The 17,021-nt window shown below is 35.7% G+C and overlaps 1 long non-coding RNA gene across 1 annotated transcript; it reads right to left on the reverse strand.

The window, feature by feature from the left end:
- Positions 1–11,157: 11,157 nt before the first annotated feature.
- On the reverse strand, positions 11,158–13,418 carry LOC134263956 (uncharacterized). The gene is made up of 3 exons (XR_009991389.1): positions 13,087–13,418; positions 12,098–12,390; positions 11,158–11,227 (listed from the first exon to the last, which is right to left on the reverse strand). It is a non-coding gene; the product is annotated as an uncharacterized LOC134263956 (long non-coding RNA).
- Positions 13,419–17,021: the final 3,603 nt, after the last annotated feature.

Below are 17,021 nucleotides of genomic sequence, written 5' to 3' on the forward strand. Positions count from 1 at the left end.
TCGAGAGGTCAAATTTGGTGGTACCAAAAGAAAGGTCATGTCACAAGTAACACACATATGAATTATGAAAGCCATAGCCCCTACCACTCAATAGTTATGGGCTAGGTTAAAGTTGGGGGACAAACAAACAAACAAACAAACAAACAAACAGACAGGACAAAAACAACATACCCCCGATCTTTCGATCCGGGGGCATAAAAATATCCCATACAACTTAAATTCGTCAAGACCAAGACCATTTTCGAAATGTCGTAAAAGTTGTAGACCTATTTCATTATTCATTTATGATTATGTATTAATATCAATAGTTATTACAAACAGAAATTTAAAAAAAAGTATTAAAACACATTATACATCCTGATCAAATTTGCGTCTTGAGGTTACCCTCGGGCATGGGGACACCAAGGGGTACATAATAGTAAGTATAAAGATTCTTTTGGTAGTTTGACTACAAAACAATTGTATACTGTTCTTTTAGAAGTCATTACTATGCCTAGAGTGATCAGTATATTTCCCAGTGTTAATTTCAAAGAAGTGTTTCATCGTTTAAATAATCATTTTATAGTCAAAAATGTCAGAGATGTTATGTTCAGAATCATTCATGATATACAACTGTTTCTTTCTATATGCACCAAATTGCCTTTAATAAAGATAACAAATGTAAATTATGTCAAACTCGTGTCGAAACTATATGCCATTTATTTTACGAATGCCAATTTGTTAAACCTTTAGTTCATTTAGTTAAAAATTGGTTAAATGTAATTTCACATGATGAATTTGTTAATTTCAATATGTCACATATTAGGGACACTGAATTACCGGCTCCTTCAGTGACAGAGGAGGGGACCGCGCTCCCCAGGGAGACGACTTTCCCCAGGGAGACTCGACTCGACTCGGACAACAAGAATGACCTTGATGGTCTTCAGATAAAATTTCACCCGAAGAGACGACTTTCGGACAGGGAGACTCTGAGGTGTCCGGGAATGTAGGAGACACAGAAGTGCCCTCCATCCCTCACCCCGAGGAGGACATAGAGGTTTCATCCTGTTGACAAAGGGGAGAAATATCCTACATTATCAATATGTAAAGAACAGAAACAAAAAAAATCTATAGACTTTTTTGAAGAATAATTAAGATTATACATGTAGATCGTTCTAACAAAGTTAAAAAAAGTATTAGTAAATATTGTACTTCCTTACTTAATATACTGATGTATGTTTCTCAGTTATTGTTAATAATCATATTACTTTAGAACTTTAAATTTGGGGTGCGCTTAGGCTGCAGCCTGAGTCCAATGCTGTGTTTCCGTTTTAAAACATTTCGCCATCAAAATTTGGGGAGAGGAACAAATTTCAGGCATCAACTACCAGGTACTTCTAAATCAAGTAAATTATCTTTAAACGCAGATGATAGTTGGTTATTTGTGCCTTTGACATGACCATAGAGCGAGTACTGTATTGGACGCCCCTCCCTCAGGTGCAAAGCTAAAATCTACAAAAGACAAAGGGTATTTGGCTGGGTAAATGGAAAAATAGATCGGGTCATCCTTTTAGTATATCTTGGATGAAAATTGTAATCTGACTTTTAGCAGACTTTTCTTACGAATTTTATTAAAACTTTAATTTAATATCTTAATGGAAACAAAGCCATTTGTTTTTTTTTAAGAAAAATCTCTTGTCGTAAAGGCTTTAGCATGCTCTAAATTATGGTATGTGGGATCTGTCCGTGTTCTACCAAAACATTATTTTTAAAAAAGATGAAAAAAACACAATTTTAAAACTTTTGTGGCCATTACAACAAAACCATCCTCCAAGAGAACAATTTGTTATAATTATAAAAAACGGAGAAGACATTCGTAATTTTAGGAAAAATCCCTATTATATCCATATTACTTGTTTCCTATTACATGTATCCTGTTGGTTTTTATAAAAAACAAATGCTCTTATGCAATCGTATGGCTCTTTACAGCCAAACCTTTAAAAGAGACCAGTTTATTGCAATTGTAAGAAAAACGGGGACTAGAAAAAGTCAATTTTATTGTACAAGCTAATTTTGCTCCCCGCTGTAGGAAAAAAGAAGAGTATCCTTAAATGGGGGGGGGGGGGCTCGAACCACCATCCCTTCACTGGATTTAAAGAATTACTATGTACTGAATAAGAATGCCAATATGGATAGAAAGATTTGACTGTGTATTCGTTATATGTGAATACATGTATGAAGATTCTTTTCAATATTTATATAAATATTTGTCGCACAATAACATTCGATACACGCCATATGTCATTAATTCTTTATTACAGATGCTAAATATTATACTTTAGTAGTCGATACAAAAAAAATTACCAAAAACTGGATTTACCGAATTCGAATCTGCGGGCATCTCGCAAATAAGAAGAGGACCCCCCCCCCCCTTCGAAGAAAATTCGTCAAACGAGGTATTAAATGCAAACAACACGTCCATATCGTAATAATGTGTACACGTGACTAGTTTGTCCTCTACCTTACTCTTTCGACTTTTCAATCGAGAAGAGTCTTCTGTAGGCCAACAAACAGGACTACAGACGAGCAGACGGACCGAATTAATAACCACTCTCCCAATTTGAGGGGGGGACACAAATACAGTTTCTAAGACTAAAGCATTTACAAGACATTTTGGAAAATGATGTACCTTAGTAAAAATTCTTTACTGCTTATTAGTATTCGGTAGGTTTTAGTTAAAGACAAACGCAACAAAGAGTTCCTAAAAATAATAGACCTCATTCAGATGCGATATCTGTTTAATACCAAGAATGATTAAAAGATAACGAATGTTCTAGATTGAAAATGTCAATTATTAATATTCTTTTGTTAACTTCATAATCAAGTTTTACGGTCACAGAAAAAGATCATAGACATATGAAACTGGATTAAAGGGGCTAGGAAAATCATTATATTAAATAATTTAAGAAGAAAATGTTGTCACCCTCGAGTTATGTTTTCCTTGTTGGTCATCGATCTGCTTCAATTGTGATCAAGTTGGACACTTAAAGCACGGATGCCAATATATTGTTTTTGGACATGCAGTGCGGGGAAAAAATTTTGTTACATAGATCAGCATCCGGCGAGGATTTAAAAAAAAAAAACAGCCATGCCAGGATCAGTGTCATAAAGCAAAGGATAAAACTAGCATTGATTTCATTGAATTCGACATTATTCTTCTAGCTACAGGAAATTAAATCAATAATTTTTCTGCTTAGACTGATTATGAGGAAACATAACATATAATTATGTAACAAACTACCGGTAATACAAATTGAAATATGATTAAATAATCATACAAGGGACATTTATTGCCTTTTAATTGCAATGTTGAAATTTAATTCATCAAAAGCAAAAAGTCCTACACACTAAAGAATTATTGATTGATTGTTTATGTATTTGTTTAACGTCCCTCTCAAAAAATGTTCAACCATATGGGCGCCGTTACTACTTGCAAGTCACTGAGTAAGATCTAGAGCTTCAAAATTTCTCCTGTACTCGGCCCACAGGGCCATCGAGCAGGTAGGGATCTCTTCCGTGCCAGCACCTACACGTACTGCGACACAGGACCTCGATTTATAAGGTTTCATCCGAAGGACCAGTCTCCACGTCAAACAGTGGGATTTGAGCCCGCAACGTAAGGATCAACTCCTTACTTTGCGACTCGGGAGCAGATGCTTTGTGGAGATTACGATTTCGCTCCTTAGTTTTTGGCCAAGTTCAAACCATTTTTTGTGTTCTCTTTAAGACAAGGATATTGAAAATGAACAATATGAGATGAACCCGAGATGTACAATAATTAATCACCAGGTGCATGTACAGATAGTCTTCAGAAAGTATCTATAAATAGTACATTAAACTTTAGATTAGATCCTTCATTTGTGGATATTTATTTGCGCATCTAAACAAGACATTTGTCCGACATCCAATAGTTATGATGTTTTTTAGTTTGTAAAGACCTAGAACATTCAAAAAGTGTGAAAAAATGAGAAGACTGTTCATCGCCTTCCTTAGCTTAAAGATCATGAACTACGATCAAGACAGATGGAGACTGAAAGAGTTTGGCATTACATTCGAGAATGCTCGGCTTTTGAACAACTGGATAGTAATACCTTTTTTCTGGGATGGCTTTTATGCTTTCCAAATGGAAGCATGCGATAGAAAAAGGTAAGTGATCTGTATCGTGCAATAGTAACCGTTGTAGAAATATGATTTCCAACTCATCCCCGCCACAGATCATCGGGGTATAGAGAGAAACGGAGAACAGAATCAAAGGCCATTCAAATGACAGAAGGTAATTCACCCGGGCATCTAACAGTATATTTGTCCTGACCCTAAAAAAATCCTTGCTCAAAAGCCCCATGGGCTATCGAGTATATGTTTAAATTTGCAAACCTTTATGTGGCATCAGAACTATTTGGGTGCTAAAAGCCGCAAATAGCTAACAAGAGAATGACATAGATGGGATGTTGGATGGCAAATCATCTTTTTGACATAAAAGTTCAAACTCCCTATATAAAAAAAATTTCTGTGAATCTGCACTTTATTGCAGCTCCTTTCTTATCTTTATTTACTCAGTAAAACGTTTTTTTTTTTTGGTTATATCTTTCGTGATGGTACAGCATCTTGATTTATAGTTAGAATGAAATTCGACTAACAGCTGTGTAAAGACTTCCTTTTCAAGAAAAAATAGAGACCAAGCCTTTCTAATTCTGTATATATACTTAATAAAGTAAAAGTGACTCCCCCAAAACGCATTTTCATCAATACAATGACGTAAAAATAAATTGCAAAATTTGTACGGAAGTATATCATTAGACGTATATGATTATCACTAACCTAAAAATACCCATGTTACCACTCACTCCCAGGAAATTTAGATTAACTATACTACTTCAATCCCCAGTTAAAATAACACGGAAAACATATGAAATATGTCACTGAATAAATCCTGTTGCTTAAATCATAGTAAGCGCCTGCAAATTTACACGCCCAAACAGCAAGCAGTTTCGCCTACACAATGACACACGTGTCAGTACATAGCTACATTAGGTAGCTCGTACGTTAAATTTAAATATGTATTGTTAATGCGTACATAAGATTTGAGTGGTCCTGAAGAAATTCTATCCTCGAACTTTTATTACTTATACACATTTATACACAACGTTTAAACCTGGGATGATGAACCATAGAAGCATAAGTCAAAACGATTAACATGTATGTAGTATTAAAAGACTGTCAAAAGTAAACTTTTCGACATTAAAAATCTCTACAAATTACGGGATGAACTGGGCTATTAAAACATTTCTATTGATTAAGAATTCCTTTGAGTTTGTGTCCGGTTCCTTGGGACAAGTCTTACACTGTAAGTCAGGGGGACTGAGCTGCAATAAAGTAGCCCTCTCCGATTTTATTTAATATTATTATATGAACAGGGCTACATATTCCACAGCATCTCCGTAATGGTGCAAAAATCAAGCGATCTAGCTAAGTAAACTTGTGATAATCATAATCGAAGCTATCTAGCCACATCACCCGACCGTAAATCCAACAAATTTATTTTCCCTGCCCTGTAAAAATATATATTTTTTAATTCACCTTGTTTTTCCTTGCACCACGACGCGCCAGTACGATACCTCAGAAATTCTGAACAGTACTTGACTGGAAGAAGAAGAATATATTTTCTTGACTTCAGGCAGATAAAAGTGTTTTCATATACAACATACTTCTAAAAAGGCGAAAGTTTTATTCGTTGTCAACAAAATAGCCCGTGAAACCCAAAAACCTGATTTTAAAAAATGCTTGTTCAGCAGTCGTTCTTCTGAGAAGCCATGAATGTTCTCGGGTGATGCACTGAGACTTTATTTATAATTGCTAAGAAAAATAAATTTTCGGGGTTACTAAGTGATGTTGCTGTATGTTACTACTAGTTAGTAATTTTTAAATAAATCTATTACACGTGACATTTTATCGAAAACAGCGAAATGTATGCCTAAAATAAAGTAATTCTACAGAGATCCACTCCCTATAGATCTCTAGTCACACTGGCTGTCCCAAAGAAAAATTGATCAAGGTCAGTAAACATAGCGGATAATTTCAAGATCTGATGTTGACATTCTCGAAAAATAAACGCCAATGGATTGCTTAGTGTATGTTTAGATTGATTTATGTTTTGCATAACTAATTTTTCTGGTAAATGTTTATTAAATTTACATACCACTGCTGATAATTTAAGCCGAAATGCGTGAATCACTGGCACCATTACGGCGATCCTCAGGAGTTGTAGCCCCCACTCCTACCCCATCCAACCCCCCCCCCCAAAAAAAAAGAGGGGGGGGGATGGCTACATGTTTGCAGCTGGGGCATTGATTCGTGGCGCAAAAGTCATAGCACCTAGGCTTCTAGTTAACATCAAAGCGGGTTATATTGTTTTTTTCTATTTAAAAGTTAAAAGTATGTGTTCTGAGCATTTCAACGAAACCTTAATTACGTCGTCAGGAACGTGTTAGGCACCCCAGACAAAGTTGTCATCTGGCAAATCGCACATAGTAACACAGGCCTCACCTTCGAGAAATCGACGACAGGTGATGAGTTCGTTTTCACATAACTAAAATTATTCGATCATGAAAACGTTAACTTACAGGCATCCAAGTCAACCTACGCATTCACCGACTCACACTATACACTGTAGGTCATCAATGACAATGTGAGGCGATTCATCGAGCCTGGACTGGGAGCGTAAGGGCGGGGGGGGGGGGCATTGGTGTTAGGACGACTGTGATTTCGGTATATTTGCAATCACAGATGTTAATATGCTGTATCTGGTCTGCCCCACGTAGTGGAGCAGTGAGGGATCTTTTTCGTGCCATCACCATCTGCGACTTGTGATCTTGGTTTATCCAGTCTTATCCAAAGGACTAGTCCCAACATTCAACACTGGGATTCGAACCGGGGATATGTTTTATATCTGGGAGTGAAAATAGACATTTCGTTGACTTGATTTACTGCATTGATATAAACCTTTTCATGAAAACTCAATTGATAAAGATAAAATTTAAAACATTTAAGATGAACTCATTTACGTGACATCAATAGAAGATGAACTCATTTAATTGACATCAATCGTAGTTATTACAAAAAAAAGTCCAAACAGAACAAAAATAAATTTATCAGGAAATCAAATCAAAGCATATCGGAAAAGGTTTCAATCTGCATCCTTCCAAGATCTTAATCTAAATTCAGCAAAATCTTCTAGACAGGGTTGATATAAACAATACTGAAGTAAATGCTGAATTGACCTCTGCACATTTAATCTCTTCAATGTATTTTAATGCGCCTGTATGTTAATATATATGTGCTTCAGTTAGAGCTAGCCAGCCAGACTTTCATTCCAGAGCCGAGTACCATTGCCTTAATTCCCCGTACACAATATGTCGGTCAAACATTCAGTCTACCACGTCTGATCTTCCCAGCTATATGTGATCAAAACATCATGACAGGTAATCCTGTATTTGCAATTGCTATTACAATTAACATAGAATGATTGTATATGGTTTAACGTCCCTCTTGAGAATTTTTCACTCGTATGGAGACGCCACCACAAATTTTGTCTTATACTCGGCACTCAGGGCCATTGGGCAGTGAGGGATCTTTTTCGTGCCAGCACCTACTGCGACACGGGGCCTCGGTTTATACGGTCTCAACCGAAGAACCGGTCTCCACGTCCCACAGTGGGATTCGAACCCGCGACGTACGGATTGACTCCTTACTTTGCGACTCGAGAGCAGACGTTCTAACCAATGAGCGACGAAGTTGGATTCGAACCTTAGAGAAGCAGACAAAAATATGATTATTTTCAAGAACACACCTTGGAGTTAAAACATCATAGAAAGGGCTTTAACCGTATGGTAGACGGGACGCAGATTTCACAACTATGCGAGTCCATTGCCAACCGATCGAATTCAAACAAAAAATTATTTGAACACTGATGTCATTGTGATCGATTTGTGCAAATATGAAATGAACATTGATTTATAAGACAATATTTTCCGATGCAAAGGAACAGGAACATGTACAATATTTTAAATTTAGTAAGTGAAAATGTACGTATCATGGGCGTGGTAACCGGAGGGGGGGGGGGGGCAATTTAACATAGGCATTGAACATTGGGGCGTAGGATTAGCCCCCCTTTTTTTAACAATGGTGTTGCCAAGTAGGTATTAAAATAGGGGGTACCTCTTATTTATCCTCCACCCTTGGTAATAGGAATAATGTGTTTGGACAATAAACACATCCCCCTTTTCTTTTTTTGGCTTGCAAGTTTTCTTGCGGATTTTAAATTTGTTGTCCATGATCACTACCCCTCCCCTTTCAATTTGCTTCCGACGCCATTGCATATTCAACGAAACGTATGCAACTTTTTTGATAAAATTGTCTATCTCAGAAGGTATTGTTCCACATGACTGAAAGATTGCTAGGGTTAAGCCACGTTTTAAAAATGGCGATAGATTAAGTCCAGAAAATTAGAGACCTTTACATTTGTCTCTGATATCCGTAATATTTAATGCGAAAAGCTTGAAATCATAGGTCCAACAGGAAACAACTTGTTAATGTTAATAAAACAAATTCTACAGTATGTGATGTATCATGCCGAGTACTCCAAGGAAGTTTGCTTGGGCATCTTATATTTATTGTGTGTCAATGACTTACAGACTTGTATGGCCCAAAAATGTAAAGTACTTTTATATGCTGATGATATATATTGCTATACTTTTTTCCCACAAAGATCCAGATTTTATTTCTAAAAAACAACTCTCTTGTTTGTTAGACCACTGTCAAGAATGGTTAGTATCGTATCGTATACTGTTTAACGTCCCTCTCCAGAATATTTCACTGATATGGAGACGTCACCATTGCCGGTGAAGGGCTGCAAATAGGACTCATTCGTCATATTTATGACGTCAGGTGTCGCTGGTGTACTAGAGGTGGTTACGTAAACGCTTTAATCACCGCGGCGCTTGTAACATTGTAAACAAATGGACGTGTTCTCGAACTTGGAGCTAAACCATGTTAAACGGAGGGGCTGAATCGATCCTTAATCGAGCTGTCACAACCGGGAGAAAGGTTTATCTGAAACTTGGGTAATTATTTTTTGTAAATAATATACATTTATGAAAACCTTCTAAGAATTACCAAGTGTAGCATGCCCATAGGACGAAGATAGTACAACGACAAAGCATTGTGTTTACAATCGACATTTTTGTAGATTGTCGGATGTATTATCATCTTTACCACTTACACAAACACTAGATTCAAATGAAATTAGTATATGATATGAATGCTTATGGTTATATTTTGTTATTTATTCCTTTTTACATGACAATCATCGCACAGCTAGGTTATGTAGGTCTACACTGGTTACATACTGTTGCATTTCGTTGTTGTTGTTTAAAAGAGCAACGTCCCAATTGCAAATGATCATCAAGGGTAATTAAGTGCAACGTAATATTCATTGTAAGGCAAATACAAACTAAGCATTCATTTTATTTGAACAGATTACAAAAAAACAATCATAATAAACAAAACTTGAACAAACACAAACATCATATTTCAACCCTCACCAAAAGACTCCCCAGATCCTACACAGAGATAGATTAAGTGGCCATTCATTGATACTGGATAAAGATAACTGATTTCTGATCAGCCTCATATTGTTTGTTTTTTAAATCAAAAAAAAAATGAGACTGGTACTTTTACTTTGATGTAAGTCGCTCACATTTCACAATGGTTAGAGTGTCTGCCCTGTCTACAGTCGCCAAATCTAAGAGCTGAACCTAATGTCGAAGGTTCAAATCCACTGTGTTACATGGAGAGATGAGACCGTATAAACCATGGTCCTGTTTGCACAAAAAAGATCCATCACTGCTCAATGGCCCACAGTGCCGAGAATAGGCATATTTGCAGTCCGTCATCAGCAAATAATGGTGTCTCCATATGAGTAAAAAAATTCTTAAGAGGGAAATTAAACAACAAACAAACATAGATTTAATATGTGCCCTTATACTTTATAGTGCATATGTATAATTTGAAATTTATTTGTTCTGTACATATTTTTTTCATAGTCAGTAGTTACATGTATACTTAGATCATAGCACCTTTGTTATAATAAAGGTAAAAATGAGTACATATATTTTAAAGTTATAATTTGCTAGGTCCATTTTATACAGTACCAGTATTTGTGTCTCTATAATGTGACCCTCAACAACTTAGTTTACATTTACAATTTCATTAAGTCGAAAAGATATACTCAGTAAATAAATAAAACCTGCTGCATGTAAAAATAAATAAAAGGAATATATACATGTAGTAGCTGTTATTGAACAACTAAATACAAAAACATATAATTTTACAGCCCTCTGAAAAAAGTATTATCAGGACTATGGATAGACATCACTTACAGACTGACTTTATATTTGTTTCTAAATAAAAACAACCTATACTGGGTAAATTGGGTAAATTTTTAATTATTTAAGAATATATATTTGTTCATTTTATTTTATTTAGGAGATCAGCAGGTAAAATAAGATGTCAAAGCTTACAGGGAGCTTTATTATGGCTGGATGGTACATGTAACATAAAAATTCTATTTTTCCCCATCCTCATGAAATGGCATCCATCCTATTGTCAGTGCTGCCAGGGGAAAAAAAGAACTGGTATGTAATCGCATTTGTGTTTTTTTAAATGATAGAAGGTACTCATAATTTATACCTAAGAAATACTTCAATGCTTCCAATTTTAATTCTTAAAAAAATGTATTCCCTTTATTATCACTAGGTGTATTACAACCTAAGACAAAGTGTTGAGATGTTTGGCAGTCCTATACATTCACAGAGAAAATGTTCTGCTGGAAATATGGGGCAACATTCAGCCTGTACACACACAGACTACCGGTAGTTATGCTCATGCTTGGCAAATTCTCTAATAGATGAACTACAATAATCTTGTATGTAGTATCTTCAGGCTTTTCTTAAACTTACAATTACAATAGTAATAATTCCATTTTAATTTGAAAAGTAGATCAATTTTATTTATAAATTAAAAATATTTAAAGACAGTTTATTTTACCAAAAAACAAGTACAGTCATGATAATGCTATTACTCTATACTAATAATTGCTACTCATTCTTATTTGAAGGGATTCCACCAAAAACTGAAAGAGAAAAGAAGCTGCTGATGTACTCAAACAATCCCTGGCAAGAGAAATTAATTTGTGAAATGAAAGAATGCAGAGACTTAAACATTTTAATATTTTTTTGTACAAAAATTGACATTGAAAGGAATTTACTGTATGTGTAGTTAAAATAGCGGGCTTCATATTTTAGCTGCTTTTGCACAGAAGAGGATGTGCTAATATTCATGAAAACACTAAGAATTCATTTATAAATAGAATATAAGACACAAATATTTGTAGCGCTAATTCATGATTATGCCAACAACTCCATATTCATTGATTGTGCTAAATTTTGAAAATGCTAAATTATGTACATGTACAGTATCTTTCCATAGCTTGAACTTTTCTCTGTTAAGGATTTTGCTGATTTTATTCATGGCTGTAAATAAATAAAATAATAAAGATTGTATTAAATATTTATACATGTTTATTCCTTTCATACTTAAATTTGAGCATGCAGGTACAATGTTCTTGTAAACCAATGTTTGTGGATTTGACGAGTCTCCCTTGCCCATGGATTTTGTTAACATATTGATTGTACATTATCAATGAGTTAAAATCCACAAAATAACATACCCTTACCCATGGACAATTTTTCTTGTCCATGAACATTGAACCCCACAAATTAACATGACTGAAAAGATTCCACAGAATTCATAAAACATGTACTATCATTTTTAATTCTTTTTCAAAGCAAGCAAAAAGAATTTTTTATTAAAATTTTTTCTAGAAATTAAACGTGTCAAAAATTTTTAAAACTATGTACTTGTGTTCTGTAATTTGTACATCTTTTACTTCTAAGCTCATCTCACTTAATATCCTAATCATGCTAATAGCTATAATATGTACCAATATGAGAAAGATTAACAGCTTAAATGCTTGCACTGAATTTTTCATCTCTTTGTCAAAGAATATGGCTGATCTTAAAGAAACATCACAGTGACTGCTAGTCATCATTGGGGTATTGGTCTAAACTTCCTGATGCACACTTTAGTTCACAACTCGTGAGGAACAGTTCAGTCTTGTACCTTCTTCTTGTCTTGACTGCAGCCACGGAGCTGTAGGACTTGTATTGCTTGAGTTTTAAAGTCCAAAACTGGATGTCAAGTTTACTGCATCCTTCTTTAGTCTACTTTTATCTCCTGTAAACAAGGAACTTTGCAAATATTATTTTTGTTTTGTAATTGTATTGAGTTAAAGTAATATATTATATAAAATAATTAATATTTACCCAGGGAAAATCAAAGACCCTACTCATACTAATAAAGCGGGGGGAAATATCTCTGAGTCATTATTTCTAGTGTTGAAATTTAAAATGTATAATAAAATTTAACATTGAATTTTGATATAAAATCATAAATTACAGTACTTATTCCATTTGCTAACAAATCAAGTTAATTCTATGGGGACATAAGCACATCATATTATCTATTTGTACATTTTTAGAAGAAAACTGCCACTGTACATTAAATTCATCAGATTTAATCCTATTACATTTACCAGTGCTTCGTCTGTCTGTTTCACAACAAAATCACAAAGCAACAAAAGCTTTAGACATTTTAATTAGATTTCAAACTTTTGAAATAATATATTAAATAATATTGCCATGTGCCAAGCTATTAAGACGCTATTAATATAAATAATTCAAATGTCTTTTGACGGAAAAAAAAATAAAGTAAGAGTTCACTTTTTTTCAATTTAAGACAAAGTTAAAAAGTCACCAAGTCAATATGTTTTATACTGTATATATTAACTCATTTTTCTTGTTAAATCTATATGATTTAATGACATATACTTCGTAAGATACTAATAAAAATTAATCAAAATCAATAGTTTACCAAAAATCTAATCCTTGATATCGCCGACTCTGAAATTCTGGTGACAAGCGACATCGTGTTTACCGAACTTCGATAATCAGCTGATCATCTTCATGACCGATTTAGCGTCACTTTTCGTCTCAAACAAATGTCTAGATCTGAAAATAATGAGTGTCCACGACCTCTACAACATCCTGGCACACCACAGAGAGTTGGCATTCGTTACAAATTAATTAATTTGGAGGTATATGTCCAGGAGAAACCACAGTGTCTCGCCACGCTACCATTTGTTTACACTCAGTCAAGCGCTTGACAAATTCAAACGTTTGCGTAACCACCTCTAATACCGCAGCGCCACCTGACGGTTAATGACGTGAATGAATACTATTTAGGCCTATGCTCGGCACTCAGGGCCATTGAGCAGGGAGGGATCTTTATCGTGCTACACCTGCTGTGACACGGGGCCTCGGTTTATACGGTCTCATCCGAAGGACCGCCCCATTTAGTCGCCTTTTACGACAAGCAAGGGGGTACTGAGAACCTATTCTAACCCGGATCCCCACGGGGTAAGAATGGTTAGTTAATAATAAATTTTCTCTTCATGTAATAGGTAAAACGGAGTGCATTTTATTTGGTCTTCAACGACAACCTGACAAGTTCAATCTAGAAACTTTACATTATAGTGCAATGGAATCAGAATTGAAACAAAATGGTATGTGAAATATTTGGGTGATTTTTTTAGACAACGTACTCTCTGGTGAAAAAACTGTTGACATTTTTTCAGCAATGAAATTTCTTTTTTTCAGAATACTATTTTTAGAATATGTGCCATTTCTTAAATAATCGATTAAAGTAAGTTCAAAGTCACGTCCCTATTTATTACAGAGGATCTCACCAGGTATTGTCAAGGAATAATTTCATGAGCTGTCCAGGGCCAATCTAGCGAAGGCAACAAATTCGAAATGAACGCCTATTTGTAAAGGCCAAGATGGATCCAAACACATGAATCACACCTTAAAACACCCTGACTTTATTGCTAAAGCAGACAATTTCGCAGTAATTTGTACGGAGTTATAGTCTTAAATACTTTTGACCATTTGCTTTCATGAAAATAAAACGGAAATCGGATATCCGTTTGTTTGTCGTTATGATCTGTCTAAGTTTCACGCTTTTTAATCGCTGAAAGAGATGATTTTAAACACTTGAGTGATGTAAGGTTGTCCAAAAGTGGTTTACAAAATGACGGAAATGGTTATCAGAAACTCTAGTAAAATCGATGGAAAGTGAAATCCAACTGGCAAATGCCAAGTCTCACTGACAACTTTGAAGAAAAATACCGAGACAATAATATTGGTAAAAAATATTGCTCTGATTTTTGCAGGAAAGTTGCGCATTTAAAGAATAAAATCGAAGCTTTTTGCAAGCTCGTAAAATAAATAAATAAATCTTTCTTCATTTCATATGAAGTTTCGTGCACATTTTCTTTCAAAATTGATAATGGATTATAACCTGCACAAACTAACGTCCCATAACAGTTTGAACAGAAATTTCACCATATTAACCAGGCACGTAGCAACAGAAGGGGCCCCCACTTTTTTTGCCAACATTACCTTGACTTTTTAAAATGTACATTAAAGGGTTCCCCCCCCCCCCCCACTTCTTACCACAGTATAGTGATATCAAGGAAATTGTGTGCCAAAAAAATTGGAAGTGAAAGGAAGTTGGCTTTGAAAAAAGATGGCCATTACCCCAAATACCGCTTTGCATCAACTGGTGATAAGTGTTTAGGCATTGTTCAGCCAGTTCCTCCTTTCTTTAATAGTGTGCATCACAAGCTTGGCAACTTTGGAAAATTTCCAACACATAGTGACCGATCTTGTAGGGTAAGGCTTCGCATCCAATAACTGCTCAAGCAATCTTAAGATTCCGTCGCCCCTCGGATCATGTTGTCTAATGCCTAAATAAAACTTTATTCTCTTACCACTGCGCCAGGTCATGTTCAAAGATAACGTTATTATTATAGAAATATCTCTGCGTCTTGACTAATGGAGGATGAAATCTCCGTACTCCGTACTTATACAGTTGGATATCTCTTACAGTTCCTCCTTTTTAAATACGCTATTCCAATACTTCATAGCAAGGAAAAGATGATGTTGGTTTTATTTATAAAATCAAATCACACTTATTTAATTTTAAAAAAAGGAAAAAATACCTTGCACGTTTTTAATTTTTTTAAACAAGAAATTCCACTATATATACTTTACATATTTTGTACCAATAAGTTTTTGTTTTACATTCGTTTTTTTCTGCATAATCCAAAGTCACCTTTCAAAAAAAGGATTCTTCGGGGACAGTCGGCTGTTTAAGGGCCGTTGTCTTGCCCGATTTTGAGTCATTTTTTTAGGCCGACCAATTTGGTGTCTGTTGGTCCATGTTTTAATTTTTCTGCGTCGGTGGCCAACACCTACATTTGAAGCAAGTCGTCAAATAGTCAGTCAACCAAGCTTCGATCAGTTTTTTAGTCGCTCGTCGGTCGGTCAACATTTAGGAATTTAGGTGTTTTCGTAAATTTCGGCAGACACTGAAAATCAGACTGTAGCTTAGCGAAGGATGAACTGGCGACTGTTGACCGACTTAGAATTATTAAATTTTAGAAAATTATCGGTGTTCTTGAGAATTAATGTGACTGCTCCGCGTCCCCCGAAACGTCTGTCAAGCGATCATATTTTTCTACCGACGATAAGTGATAAATTTGGTCGCCAGACTATCGGCTTAAATGTGACATAGGCAATAGTGAGCACACCCTTCACATTTATAAATAGCTCTATCTGACGGCGCTGCAATAAGTAAAGACTTTTAATGACATCTACCCTTATTTTCTAGCATCCACACGGTGGAAACGGTTACTTAAATCCTCAATGTAACTGGAAATGTTCCTCATGCCTTATGCAGCTGCACGAAATTGCCGTGTTGGATGCTTTCTCTTAACAATGAAAAGAAAAAAATATACCATGTTATAGGTTTGTGGAATTAAACACGTTTTATTCAAGGCAACATTGAAATCACGATAAACTTATAGTTACATGTAAATCATAGAATAGTAGTCTAGACAGAGATAGGTCATTAAATATTAGCAACATTTAGGTCGACATGGATTCTCGAACCCTCGCCCCTGAGTTTCTGGTCTACCAAATGAGCCATCTGGCCACAGGCGATCGAATGTGGCTGTCCTCCCTCCTTCATGTTCTACGCCCCCCACGACCTCAATCAAGACTCATCCTTGGCAGGCCTCTCACCTGTCATCATGGCGCGGCATGGTTAGCTGGCGGTTCCGGGTTGGAGTCAGTCCGGCCGAACCCCCCCCCCCCATCCTGCACTCAATTACATTCATATAACGAGACCAAAACTGACAATAACCCCTGGCCAGAGGTGCCCATTTTCCACTGACACTCGAACAACTAATTGGGAGTCTACGGATAGAAAATAACCAGCCACCAAATACAATTAACAAATCGGGGAAATGTCAAACTAAAATTAGTATATACAGATCCTCCCCTTGACAGATCGGTTTTTCATACAAAACCAACAAAAGTTAACCAAAACTATTTATATTATGCACAAAAAATTAATCTAAAGAAAAACAATCAAAAAAGTATGAACACGAAAGTAAAGAAAGAAGGCGCTAGCAGATATCGGTCAAGCACTAGAATTCACAACCACGATATCGGTCAAGCACTAGAATTCACAACCACGAAAGGAGCCAAGATGGAAAAGTACTTTGGAATAAAAATATCAGCCGATTGCCAGAGATAAACAGAAGCTATAACTCGCGCTGCACTCCGTGCAGGGAGTTGTACCCACTTTTTAAAAATTAAACCTTCAATGGTCAAAACTTTTGAACAGGTAGATCCTTGGACTTTCATATTTCACAGATGTAAAAAGACCTTCCTTTGGGT

This window comes from Saccostrea cucullata, unplaced genomic scaffold, assembly GCF_032062105.1.
Source record: "Saccostrea cucullata isolate Sc308-1 unplaced genomic scaffold, CSIRO_AGI_Scuc_v1 ctg479, whole genome shotgun sequence".
In the NCBI taxonomy this organism is placed as follows: Eukaryota; Metazoa; Mollusca; class Bivalvia; order Ostreida; family Ostreidae; genus Saccostrea; species Saccostrea cuccullata.